Raw genomic sequence first — 15,329 nt, 5'->3', positions numbered from 1 at the left:
ATAAAAACCTAACCTAACTTAGACACTCTAGTTTTAAATTTATAAATCTAGACTCTCCTAATGCTAGACCACTAGATAGGCAAGTGTACCTATCGACTGTAGTAAAGCCTAATGAAGTCCGGATGTCGAACCTACAGGACACTAGCGACACCTAAACTAGACTCTCACTAATAACTTAAATAAATTGATTTTATTGATTTTTTTTCTTTTTAATTATTAACTATAAATTAAATAATATTTAAACTAAAACTGACATGAACAAATCGGTTTAGAACTAAAATAGGGAGAACAACTACCTAGGTAAGGAATCCTACTAGTCAACTCGCAAACTCTCGGAATTGGATTTATGATTGGTACCGTATTCTAAGAATATGAAACTTAAGGAATAACTAAAATATGCTAGATCACCTCCCGGTATCACCAACAATACCTAAGAACCCTAAATATCATGTAAGCTCAACGGTTAAATGGTTCGGATCACCTCCCGGTCTCACCTTGCCTAACTATGCTAAGGTACCCAAAGATTAAATTACCTCCCGGTCTCTCTAATCACAAAACACCCTAAGGCGTAAAGGGGTATTCTATTGAATTCGGTTATAACTCGGATCTGTAAGAATCTAAAGTAGTCTAGGGTAACTCACTCCCGTGCAATCAATACCCAAACCCGCAAAAGACCAAAACAGACGACACTTAATTACCTCCCGGTCTCTCAAGTGACAGAATATAAGGTATCTCTAAACTCTCAATTACCGCTCCTATGGAATACGTTAACTATATACCATAAACTAGTTACAAACACACAGTAAGCAACCTAATATGCATCCATACATGAAAGACATTCACAAAGACGCATATGGAACAATAAATTGATAATAAATTAATACCAAATACGCATATGCATCACAACCAGTAAAAATAAAAACTTTACCAAAACATGAACCAATCAATAACTACTCCAAAACCAAAAGTAAAACGAGTCTAAAAAGTATTCATCCGAACCCGGGAAGTCTAATAGTTTAGCCAATCATAATAAAAGATGAATCAAAGATAAAATAGATAATATGGTTCATCGTAAAAAAGATATAAATATGATTGAGCTACTAGCCTGGTTAAATTAATTCTCCTGCCTGCTTACTTCTTTAATTCCTTGACTTTATTGAGGTGCGAGCTTGCTTCAAAATTCCAAAACACAGCGGCAACCCTTGATTGGCGCCTGCCCAAGTTTCCACCTAAGGGGTGGCGCCCAACTTGACTTCGTCCTCCACCGTAGGGTTTTTTGACGTGCTTGCCTAAGTGCTTGCTTGAACAATTATTAACACTTCTTGAATTTTGCCGTGGACTTTGTAGACCTACGTGCTTGCGAGCTACCCCTTTTCAATATTGTCTTTCAAACTCCACTGCCAACCATAGGGGTGCCCCCCTGCTCAATTTCCGTTTTTTTTTCTACAGTAGGGTTAATACCCCCCAATAAAAACTAATGTTGGGTCCAAAAGTCCAGCGCAAACTAAAACTGATCCATCTTGTTGATTGATGAGCCCATTAAAAATTGATATCCATCTCTAGTACGTTAAACTTGCCTGCCACAACATGAAAATATTAGTTTACTTAATTCAGTTAACTTTTTATATATGTCAATAAAGGCTAAGAATTTATTTTTATAAATTAACGACATATATAGTTTTTGATATAAATTATTATTGTTTTTGTTTAAACAAATAAAGATAACTACATTTCTAAATCAAATGTGACAATTAAAATAAATCTTTAGAAAATGCATAGGTTAAATAGACATGTCTACCCGAACTCGTATCTAGTAAATAAAATTTCTTATTTTAGCTCGTTATCTTTTGAAACCTTAAAGCTTCACATATGAACCATCAAATAATAATAATTGATAAAAACATGGCTCAAAAGTACCTAAAAGTGTAGGAAATATTTATATAATAATATGTATATTTTTGACCACATCAATACCCTTGATACATGAAACAATGTTCAAGACCATCATACAACATAGTATCATTACTCCTTTCAAGGTTTGTTTGGTTCATGAACTCATTGCTAATCATATGAATAATACGTTGTTCTAAGTATGTGAAGGTAGTGCCCGAATCGATGATCATACTCCCATCTCCGATCGCGAAATCAGAGTTTGTAACTGAAAGTCTAGTTTCCCCTACAGAGATATCTTCAAGAGATATATGGTGTGAACTTTGGTAATTAAGTTACGGAATATACAATACCGATAAAGTTAATGTACAAACTAAATTAACGTGTAGAGTAATTATGTAGTTACATCATATAGTAATTATGTACCATAGAGTAATTATGTAATTACTTTATGATGTAACTAAATAATTACTCTACCTATATATAAATTACTCTACTTGATTTTCACAATTAACATGTTAATGTTATTTGTATATTCAAACCCACTATATATAAATTATTGAGGTATATACACAAACCAAAATAGAGATATACAAGGAAACACAGTTAAACTAAAAATATATATACAATATATATATATATATGTATCTATATATATATATATTACCTTGAAGAGATATGTAGTAATATGTCTTGCCATCTTGTTCGATCAAACGCGTAGTTTGGACACCACTATTTTGACTAGCTGCTTTAGACCCAGTTAGGAAAATGCCGTTTGTTTCTGGGGACCTAGAACCGAGACAATACGAGAAAACACGCTCATTTAACTGTGAAATCAACGACGCATCCCCACGCCCCAGTCATATTATGCCATCGTACTTATCGTTATTTGGTTGCCCACATCCGAATGTTATACCCTTAAGGTACTGAGTATTCCCAAGGGTTAAGAGCTCCTGGCCCAAAGTTACCGTTACCGACACCTTGCCATCACTGTACTCCTCTATGCAAGACTCACCTAGCCCTAACAAGAGCCCTAAGTCCGTGCAACTTTTAGAAGCATACGAGAAAGATCTGGACATACTAGGGTCAAAAAATCTATCAAGACCAGTACTATTTTTGTATTTCGTCCATATGAGGTTGCTTCCGGTATCCATGATGGCCGAAACTGGGAAGGTGGAGTCCCCATGTATAGGGTCATCATGTACAAATCCTTTTGAGGTTTAAGTAAAGATTGTATAGGTGAATTAGCTGAGGGGTACCTGTTATTCCATGGGTATGGAAAAGGAAAGTTGGTACGAGTTAGAGTGGCTCGATGGCCTGTTCGAATTGAAGATGTGGGTTGGGTTGCTAAAAGTAAGTGGAATAGGATCAGTGGAAGTATGTGAGAAGCAAGAAAGTTGGATGAAATCATGAGTGAGATGAATGGACAGTTGATAGTTGAGATATATGGTGTGATTTGTGAATATGCATCGTAACTTTATTAACTATATATATATATATATATATATATATATATATATATATATATATATATATATATATATATATAGTATATATATATATATAGTATATATATATATATATATATATCACTAGCGTATCTAGTTAAGCACCTTGGTCTTTGGAGTGCTATGTGGGCATGTTAGACACTAAGTAATAAATCTTGACTTTTAAACTTAACTAAAACTACTATTCGACAAGTGAACCGATCGACTATAGTACAGCTAAGTAAGTCGAGATATCAAACCCACAGGACTCTTTAAATTACGTTAATTAACTAATTAGACTCGACAAACTGACATGACTATTTATATTTATATTTGTTTAAAGGGGGTTTTGAATTAATTAATATTAAACTAATAAAATAACTAATTAAGAAAAGAAATAATAAAACACAAGACAGATTACTTTGACTAATTCAGATGATGATGAAAAACCACCTAGGCTTAAATCTCCTATGTTGCAGTTATCAATTAATTAAAAAATGCTAGTTATGGAGCTGGGATCATAAATTGACACTCAAAAGAAAACCCGAACAGGACCCTTGACCATTCTCAAGAAGACACCTATAGGTTTCTAATAAGTTTTAAGACACGCCATTTTAAATATTAAACTTCCTTAAGGTTATTTAATTAATTATGAAAGAGTACCTTTATAGTGAAATCCTACCTTACAGCGCGAAAATCAAATGTAATTTAATAAACTTAATTGACTCGCTAGACAATATTAATTAATCAAACCTAGACGCACTCCTTACGAAGAACTAAATCTAGCAATCTTAATCAACAAAGATCTAATAATAACCTATCACCTTACAACTTTCTAGGTTAACATCACACTTTTATTTGTTTAACTAATAATATTATTCTTATAGTTTTATTACAAATCAACCGCAAACTAGTCAAAAACACACGGTATATGACCTAACAAAATCCTATTATATGACAGACAATCACCAAGGATAATATGGAACAAAAAATTTATCAATCAAAACCAAGCACACATATGCATCAATCAAATAAAATCAAACAGTTTACTGATTCATAAAACCATAATGAAAAGCAAAATCCAAACAAAATCCAACTTTAACAGAGGTTCATCATAAGCCTAGGCAATCTATAATGCTTAGCCTAGCATCTTAAAATAAAAAAAAAACAAAATAAAAGAAATTATGGTGAAAATAAGAGAAACGAAATATTAAAAGCGATAAAACTTGTAGTTTTCGATCTTGAACGTAAAGCTCTTCACCGGGTGATTCCTTGCCTTCAAAACCGCCAAATAACTCCGATATAAGCTCCAAGAAACTCCAAATTCGTCTGGTGGCTGAAGAGTATTTGCAGGTTAAGGGTGTATTTATAGTGAATTAGGCCCAAAACCTAGCAAAAATTGGAAAATTTTGGAAAAATAAGCTAACCGAGTCGCAAGACCAAATTTTGGGTTTCTGTCCTTGCGTGAAGGTGTGCTCCAGTAGGGTCCGGCCTGACCGGCTAGTCCGACTGGTACTCCTTCCGGTTCATTTCTTGATGCGTTCCAGCTTCTCGTTTAGTCTTATTTTGACTCCTTTTTCTCCCTTTTCAACTACGATCAACTTCCAGAACCTACAAAACACAAATATGTTAGTAGTATACAAATCTTAACAAAAACACTAACAAAAACTAATAAAATATTATATAAAATATACAAGGGAAATATATATATATATATATAATATATATATATATATATATATATATATATATATATATAGCATTATATTAGTTGGTCAAAATAAATTGTTGTGTGTTTTGTTACTTGTCTTTTCCAAACTAGTTATTTTATTAGTTTAATCTTTAGTAATTTAAACCCCCTTAATAATGATTGTAATGCTAATATTTGTGACTTGCGATATCAAATTACGAAACGCGTTATATATTTTATGGTCAAGATAATAATTAAAGTCGATGAGAAAACTAAACACGAAACGGGGAGCTTTGGGATGCACATTTAACTTCAATGGTGTTAGGACACGGAAATTTGACACTGTAGATACGTTATCCTGACATATGTTCTAGGATCAGTTATCCTTAGACAGACCCTGTCAGGATCAAGGATCCTCAGTATTTGGTATTACTAACGATTGTTTCTCATGTGTAGGTTAATATTTGATAGGTATAACGGCTATAGGACGTGGTCTACCTAATATTTCGCTACAAGTCACCTGCAGCACGTGGTCAAATGGCTGTAACACGTTTAGTGGGAGAAGTGGCGGATTTATAGGACTTTTGTTGAGTCACCAACAACTGAGTACTAAGGATATGTCATCCTTGAAGACGTGTCTGGATCTATTATCCTCCTGAAGAGTTCCAGAGTTATATATAACGGCTCCAAGACCTGGTCTACCTTATTTTTCACTATTGGGCTCCTTTATGCACGTGGTCAAAGTTATGGCAGCAGCTAGTTGAGTAGTTCCTTAAAAATAGGGATTAGTTGTTAATTATATTTTTTATATAAACATTGAGATACGATCGATTAGATAATTCACTGTATACACACACACTCAAAGCAGAACCAAACACTCTCTGTACACATTAGCAATTCTTGTAACATCGATCTAATCTCCACAACCATTGTAACACTTTTTATTATCAATATAATCGACGGTGATAGTTTTCACCGTCCGGGGGTTTTTTGTGCCGGAGATCACGATAATCACATACTCATCGGCCAAAGGTTACCTTGTTGATCCTTGACCGAAAAGATTCGACCAACGATTATTTAGTTAATCCTTGACCGAAGAGATTCGACCAAAGATTACCTTGATAAGTTTTGACCAAAGTAAGACTATCCTGGTTAAGGGTTTTTTCCCTCGTAATCACATCGTTGTGTTCATCAACAATTCATTCATATATTCATTGTTACCAATTTAGCACTATTTTTCACATTACAGATTTGGATATATTATCCTTAGCAAATTTTTGTCCAAAACAATTTGGCGCCCACCGTGGGGCAATTGGTGCTATAATCCATATTACTCCTATCAATTCCCAAATTTTTCGTACCCAAATCACTATCAATGGCCTCTAATCAACATCTGCTTCATCAACCATGCCATCATCAGTTTCTCTCTCATCAAGGACTTTGCCACCAATGCCTCCGCCAATCACGGGAACGCAACGGCCTGCTGCTGTTGAGAGCAAGACGCAACTACCAGTCTTCCAGAGCTAAAAAACAGTTGATGCTGCCCCGGTGGTTAATACTAACAGTGATGTTTCATCTATGTTTTCGTAGGTTAAAGCATATATGGAGCAACAGAACAAGACCAACCAGAGGATCCTCCGTGAGATAGAAGATCTCAAGAAGAACAAAAGGCCAGCGGAGGATCTCACCCCCCTGATGCCCAGGATGCTGGATTTCACCAGTCCAGGATCCATGGCTCAGTTCTTGCAAGGATCATCTATCCTTCAACAGGGATCCATGGGTCAACAGGCTCAAGGATCCTTGTTTTTTCAGCCAGGATCATCTATCCTTCAACAGGGGTCCATGGGTCAACAGGCTCGAGGATCCTCGTTGTTTCAGCCAAGATCATCTATCCTTCAACAAGGGTCCCTGGGTCCGCAAACTCAAGGATCCTCATACTTCCAACAAGGATCATCCATCCTTCAACCAGGATCTACTAGGGCATATCCACATGGATCCTATAGTTCTCAACCTCAAGGATCCTTCTTTCAGAATCAAGGATCCTCAGGAATCCAGTATCAACGATCCTCCGAAGTTCACGAAGGAGACATAATCCCCATGCAGACCATAGCATCTGGAGGACCAACTCCTATCGCTGACTCTTCTTATCCCAGATACTATTCCGAGATCCCAACCTTCACTCAGCAAAGAGGTAACTTCTCTGATCCTTTATCCTTTGATGCTAACCGTGGTCCCATGCAGGATACAAGTATCAACCAAGCTATGGCCAAGGAGCTACAGAAACTCAATGATATGATATCCAGTGTTCCTGGGGTCATAAGACCGATCCCCGAGATACCTGAAGGAAGCCACAAACTATCCAGATTTGCTCCACCTATCTGTGATGCTGAAATCCCGAAGCGATTCCAAACTCCCAATATGAAGACTTACGATGGGACCACTGATCCTGAAGAACATATGGCCTAGTATAGAGAGAGGATGGAAATCAACCCAGTTCCTGAAAGACTCAAGGAAGCATGCTTGTGCAAAGGCTTTGGATCCATATTAACGGGAGCCGCACTAAAATGGCTGCTAAGTCTTCCTCCCTTTTCAATTACTTCTTTCTCTCACTTGGTTAACTTATTTAACAATCAATTTTCCTGTAGTCAGAAATTTGAGAGGTTAACCAATGATTTATATCGTGTTATTCAACTTAGTGATGAATCCCTTAGGGACTTCGTTACCAGGTTCGGTAAGGAAGCTCTGGAAATCCCTAATCTTGATATGACTACTGCTATTGAAGCATTCAAGATGGGAATTCAGAAGAGCTCCCCCTTTTATGATGATTTAGTGATGACCCCTTGCAGGACATTAGACGAAGTCAGAAGCAGGGCATTGAGATACATCCGATTGGAAGAAGACAAAAGGATCCAAGATCGTCTTGGGGGACAAACAAAGCAAGAAACCTCCGAAAAGAATAAAGGATCCTGGAACAGGAATAACAATTCGAAGCCGTATGCCAAGTTCAACAATCAGAACGTACGGGCAGTTGAAGAGGGAGACGACGATGAAGACTATCCTTGCATATCCGATTATTGTTTCTCTGTGGAAACTCATGGCTTGATCTGTGCCATGAAGGATTTGGGAGAAATAGCGAGGCGGCCACGAAAGAATGAAAAGGTTGTCGGCTTCAAGGACAAATCTAAGTGGTGTGCCTTCCACGAAGACTTTGGCCATGCGACAGACGAGTGCATCGCCTTAAGGAAGGAAATTGGTTATCTCCTGAGCAAGGGCCACTATAAAGAACTCTAGGGAAGGAAGAAATCCAAGATCCAGGATCCTGAAGACCTTCCATAGAAAGCAACACCACCACTGCCAGATGCTCATGTGATCAACTTTGTCTCTAGAGACTACGAATTATTTCAAGATTCTTGTGCCATAAGAGAAGATCCCGTAGTAGAATTCGAACTGGACGACGAGAGCAGACCGCTCATCCCCACTACTCGAGTGACTGATTAGAGAATCATTTTCAATTCAAGAATCCAGGATCCTCATCAGGACAAGCTGGATGTGCTAATGGTCAATTTCATCTCCGGAGGTTCAGACATATGTGGAACTTCTTTCTCTGCAGCAAAAAGACTCGCTAAAGAGATAAAGATGGATAACGGAGATCGACCAATACTGTCAACCACCTTAACAATAGATAAGAGAATCTTCTTCGATGAGGAAGACAAGATGAACATTCAGGATCCTCATCACGACGGTTTGATTATTACTTTATTTATCTCTAACCATTATGTACGCAGGATCCTAGTGGATGGTGGCAGCTCGGTCAACATTATCCAACATGATGTCCTCAAGAAGATGAACATTCCGGATTTAGAGATCATTCCTAGAACATCAGTGCTAGTCGGTTTCAGTGGGGAAACCAAGAAGACATTGGGGGACATCAACCTACCAATCTATATTGAAGGGTTAAATTCATATAAAAAATTTTGTGTTATAGATAACCTTTCCTGTTGCAATGTTATTTTAGGTAGGCCCTGGCTCCATGGAATGAAGGCGGTAGCCTCAACGTATCACCAATGCATCAAGCTACCTACTCCTTGGGGAGTCGTGAAGATAGTGGGTGATCAAGCGGAGGCCAGAAACTACTATTCTTCCTCAATTAAGCCAACAACCAAGCAAACTATAGCATAGCAACTACAACAACATCCTAGGGACGTGTTGGAAGCTCAGGAGAAAGACCTTAAAGAAGTATCATTGGACCCCGAAGATCCAGAAGTAAAGGTGCTCCTAGGATCCAGTATCCCCAGTAAGATTGAGGAGGATATAATATCCTTCTTAGGGCAAAGAAGATCTACTTTCGCCTTCAAGCACTCGGACATGACAGGTATTTCAAAAGAGGTAATCACTCATAAACTCGAACTTGATTTATCTGTTAAACCCGTCCATCAGAAGCGAAGAAAATTCGCTCCTGAGAGGAACAAGATCATACAAGAAGAAGTTGAAAAACTTCTTAAGGCCGGTATGATCAGAGAGGTTCAATATCCTCGATGGCTAGCTAATGTGGTCGTGTTTCAAAAAAGAATGGAAAGTGAAGGATGTGTGTCAATTTTATCGATTTAAACAAGGCATGCCCCAAGGATCCTTTCCCATTACCACATATAGATTCCATGGTGGATGCAACGGCATGATATGAAATGCTTACTTTTATGGATGCTTCCTCTGGATTTCAACAAATTCAGATGGAACCATCTGATTAAGAGGATACAACATTCATGACTCCTACCGGCATATACTGTTATACTGCTATGCCGTTTGGACTAAGAAATGCAGGGGCAACATACCAAAGACTGGTCAACATGATGTTCAATGATCAGTTGGGTAAGACTATGGAAGTATACATAGACGATATGGTGGTGAAGTCAAAGAAAGCTGAGGATCACCTTAGAGACCTCGAGGAAGCATTCAATATCCTTGACCATTATAACATGAAATTGAATCCGTCAAAATGCCATTTTGGTGTTAAGGCTGGAAAATTTCTGGGACATATGGTAACTAAAAGAGGAATTGAAGCCATTCTTAAATTGAAATCTCCTGTAAACACAAAGGATGTACAAAGTCTCAGGGGAAGAATAGCTGCTCTCAATAGGTTCATCTCAAGGTCCTCCGAGAAGTGCAAGGACTTCTATGACATCCTTAGGAAGAATAAGAAGTTTGAATGGACGGAAAAGCATGAGGCCGCACTTACAGCCTTGAAGGATTACTTATCTTCAGCTCTAGCCCTGATGAAGCCTGTGGATGGAGAATCCTTATATCTGTATTTAACTGTCTCAGGAAGTGTGATAAGTGCCGTCTTGGTAAAGGATCATAAAGGTGAACAACATCCCGTTTACTATGTAAGTAAAAGTCTTCTAGATGTGGAAGCCATGTATTCTCATTTAGAAAAATTAATTCTTGCACTCATTATGGCTTCCACTAAGTTAAGACATTATTTTGAAACTCATCCTATTATTTTGAGAACTAATTATTCTGTGAAGAATGTTCTTAGAAAACCAGAATTATCAGGTAGAATGGCCAAGTGAGCTGTGAAATTAAGTGAGTTTGATATCCAATACGAGCCAAGAACAGCAATCAAATCTCAAGCACTGGCGGACTTTGTGGCTGATTTCACTAGTGATCTACAAAAAGAAGCTGACTTAGAAGTCCAACAACTGGAAAAGACCAAGGATCCTTGGATACTTTTCACCGATGGTGCTTCCAATGTAAGAGGAACAGGATTGGGGATCCTACTGAAATCACCACAGGGGGACATATTACCCTAGTCCATAGCTTGTGAATTCCAAGCAACAAACAATGAAGTAGAGTACGAGGCTCTAATCGCAGGTTTTCAATTAGCCAAAAGCATGAGGATCAAGTATCTTCAGGTTTATGTAGATTCTTTATTGATAACTAACCACTTTAATGGCTCGTATGCTGTTAAAGGTGAAAAACTAATGAAATATTTAGACGTTGTGAAGGAGTTATCGAAATCCTTCTAAATATTTAGTATTACACAGGTACCGAGGGAAGAAAACGCTGGGGCAGATGCCTTGGCAAACTTAGCCTCTTCTCTGAAGATTCCTGAAGATTTGAAAATCCCAATAATCCACATTCTCTCGCCAGTGATATGAGAACAGGAAGTTGGAGAGATAACAAATGATAAAGAAATCGTGCTCTGGGATCCTTCATCCTCAAATAACAAAGGATCATGGATCCATCCTATAAAGAACTACATTCAGACTGGAGAGATTCTAGCGACAGAAAATCCCAAGTCCTTCAAACTCAAGGTATCCCAATATATTTAGTTAAATAATATGGTATATAGAAAATCTCCTGCAGACCCATATCTCAGATGCATTGAGAATGTCGAGATCCAAGAAGTACACAAGGATTTTCATGAAGGAGATTGCGGCAATCACACAGGTGGAAGAGCATTATTTTCTAGAATACTTAGAACCGGATACTTCTGGCCAACGATGAAGAAGGATGCAATGGAATATTCAAGGAAATGTGATGCTTGTCAAAGACACGCGAACATCCTTCATCAGCCAGCAGAGCCTCTATATCCTATATCCTCCTCATGGCCTTTCATGAAATGGGGTATGGATATTGTAGGCAAGCTACCAAAAGCACCCGGTGGAAAAGTCTTTATGCTTGCTATGACTGACTACTTCTCCAAATGGATCGAGGCAGAAGCATTTGTACAAGTCCGAGAAAGGGAAGTAATATCTTTTATTAAACGAAATATTATAACTAGATTTGGTATTCCTGCTGAAATTGTTTGTGACAATGGTTCCCAGTTTATCGGGAATAGAACAACTAACTTTTGTGACAGTTGGGGCATCAAAATGATTACTTCTACTCCGGTTCATCCTCAAGCCAGTGGCCAAGCAGAGTCTAGCAACAAGATCATCATCAACAATCTAAAGAAGAAGCTAGGATCCAAGAAGGGAAAATGGGCTGAAGAACTTCCTTATGTTCTTCGGGCAGACAGGACAACTCCAAAGAATGCAACAGGCCAAACACCCTTTTCATTGGTGTTTGGATCGAAGCAGTAATTCCCACATAAATGGTGGTTCCTACTGCGAGAACGAGCATCCGTGATCCTGAAGCCAATGAAAAAATCCTTCTTGAAGACTTGGATACTGTAGAAGAACTCAGAGACCTAGCCAAGATTAGAATGGCAGCTTATCAACAAAAGGGTAGCTGGGTCATACAACAAAAATATCAGAATCAGAAGATTTCAAGAAGGAGATCTAGTGTTAAGAAAGCCTTCCAAAACACAACCAATCCGGCTGATGGAAAGTTAGCACCCAAATGGGAAGGACCTTATCAAATTGAGTCGGAGGAAGGAAAGGGGGCATATCATTTGCTCACAATGGAAGGCAACAGGTTACCAAGAGCATGGAATGCCATCCACCTCAAGAAATATTTTTTCTGAGCAGGATCCATTATCCTAAGAAGATATATTATCCAACAAAGGATCTAGGATCCTTAATTCGGTAACATCTTTCTGATCAATTATTATTTTTAAATTATTATTGTTAATTTAAGGATAATATATTCTTAACACTTTATTTTCTCCAAGTTGTGAATAACCATGCAGGATTATAATGATTCGTTTGATGTTCAAGAGGTTGGCCACCTCTCCTTTGCATTTGAGGTACTATCTTATTTCTCTTGGCCTTGCCCACGATTGGGTATGACCCCCGATGGTTATATCCCCTACGGTTTAAAGGTTTTCACCTTTCTCACGATCTCCAGTCGCGCACGCTATCCGATGTATAGTCCGGGGCAGCGGGACCAGTACACTTTTAGTGGCTGACAATTTCATTATTTCCGGCTATATGGAGGATCCTACGAATTATGGTAGACGTACCATTTCCTAAGGTTTAAGGGGTTTTCACCTCTTCTCAAGGGCCTTGTCGCCAGTTTAATCCTAAGGTTTAAGGGGTTTTCACCTCTTCTCAATGGCCATGTCGCCAGTTTAACACCAGTTTCACGGGCTTGTCCCCAGTTGCACGGGCTTGTCCCCAGTTTATTTTATGGGTTTGTCCCTAGTTTGTTGGGCTTGTCCCTAGTTTATTTTATGGGCTTGTCCCCAGTTTGTTGGGCTTGTCCCCAGATCACACGGGCTTGTCCCCAATATATTATTTGGGCGTGTCCCCAGCTTAATGGGTTTGATCCCAGTTGATATTATGAATTATTTGCAACAGATTTTCTAAGTTCCTTCTGAAGATCAAGAAACTAAGGATCCTGGATCTTAAAGCTATTCCTTTAAGGATCATTAAGGGCTTAATACTTCTGGTAACTTAGGTCTATCTAGACCTTCTGGTATGATCTCTACTAATTAACTTACGTATGATATTTGTTGCAATAATTTTGGATCTTTCAGTTTAAAAGGATTATTCCCTTAAAATTGTTTTAATACTAAAAATTTTGCCTATCTTAAGGAGACTCTATCCTAATTTTTTTTTTTACTTTTAATGATATTTTATCCTACTATTTATTTTCTTAAGGATCTTTTATCCTAAAATTTTTTTACTTAAAATTGTTTTTCAAAACTATCAATAATGTTAAAGTTATATCTAACAAACTTTCAAGAGTAAAATAACAAGTAAATAGTCAAAAGATTTATATTATTAATCATAAGTCACCTGGACTTACTTACAATTACCAAAAGTTTTAACCCGGACTTCACCATTCAAAATATGGACCATCTATCCTGGTTAAACATGTGTTACTAGCTGTTCATGATATACAGGGAGAATAAGAGAAGTTGGATATATAGCCGGAAGGGAAATTCCCAAGGAAATTCTATAGATATTTGATAATTATATCTAGCTTGTCAAATCTCATCTGATTTACAGGAAGTCCGAATTCAAAGGCAAAATGACAGCTGTGATCTTATCACAACCGCCATTTTGGGGGCAATTGTTAGGGCACGAAAATTTGACACTGTGGATACGTTATCCTGACATATGTTCTAGGATCAGTTTTCCTTAGACAGATCCTGTCAGAATCAAGGATCCTCAGTAATTGGTATTACTAACGATTGTTTCTCATGTGTAGGTTAATATTTGATAAGTATAACGGCTATAAGGCATGGTCTACCTAATATTTCGCTACAAGTCATCTGCAGCACGTGGTCAAATGGCTGTAACACGTTTAGTGGGAGAAGTGGCGGATTTATAGGACTTCTTGTTGAGTTACCAACAACTGAGTACTAAGGATATGTTATCCTTGAAGACGTGGCTGGATCAATTATCCTCCTGAAGAGTTCCAGAGTTATATATAACGGCTCCAAGACCTGGTCTACCTTATTTTTCACTACTGGGCTCCTTTATGCACGTGGTCAAAGTTATGGCAGCAGCTAGTTGAGTAGTTCCTTAAAAATAGGGATTAGTTGTTAATTATATTTTTTATATAAACATTGAGATACGATCGATTAGATAATTCACTGTATACACACACACTTAGAGCAGAACCAAACACTCTCTGTACACATTAGCAATTCTTGTAACATCGATCTAATCTCCACAACCATTGTAACACTTTTTATTATCAATATAATCGACGGTGATAGTTTTCACCGTCCGGGGGTTTGTTGTGCCGGAGATCACGATAATCACATACTCATCGGCCAAAGGTTACCTTGTTGATCCTTGACCGAAAAGATTCGACCAACGATTATTTAGTTAATCCTTGACCGAAGAGATTCGACCAAAGATTACCTTGATAAGTTTTGACCGAAGTAAGACTATCTTGGTTAAGGGCTTTTTCCCTCGTTATCACATCACTGTGTTCATCAACAATTCATTCATATATTCATTGTTACCAATTTAGCACTATACCTCACATTACAGATTTGGATACATTATCCTTAGCGGATTTTTGTCCAAAACAAATGGGATAAGGCTTCTAGAATGTTTAGTTGTTACTCTATATTGAAGTCTTATCTAATATGTATGTGTGTGTTTGTATAGTGTAAATAATTCACCCAAGCGCTCACCTTGGCTGGGTCAGTTCTTTATTAATATATCCAATCTTTTAACCGACACGAGATCGTTCATATGTTATCTTTATGTTTATTATTTAAGTTCGGTTGTTTGATTTACCGCACCCGTATCGACAATATGTATCAAGTGCAAAATCCGTTCGAGTGGTCGTTTTGGGGACCTACAATTGGTATCAGAGCTGGTCAAATCATATGATTCAACTTTGCTCTTGATGTTCGG

General features: G+C 37.7%; 1 pseudogene; it reads right to left on the bottom strand.

Annotated features, from left to right (window-relative positions):
• Positions 1 to 2,378: 2,378 nt before the first annotated feature.
• On the bottom strand, positions 2,379 to 3,350 carry LOC143556455 (aspartic proteinase nepenthesin-1-like; annotated as a pseudogene).
• Positions 3,351 to 15,329: the final 11,979 nt, after the last annotated feature.

The sequence above is a fragment of the Bidens hawaiensis genome, unplaced genomic scaffold (genome assembly GCF_021521415.1).
Source record: "Bidens hawaiensis isolate Kalapana, Puna unplaced genomic scaffold, B.hawaiensis_p1.1 tig00001035_1, whole genome shotgun sequence".
Lineage (NCBI taxonomy): Eukaryota > Viridiplantae > Streptophyta > Magnoliopsida > Asterales > Asteraceae > Bidens > Bidens hawaiensis.
Note: the sequence above shows the minus strand (reverse complement) of the source record. Positions and strands in the feature narration are given on the sequence as shown.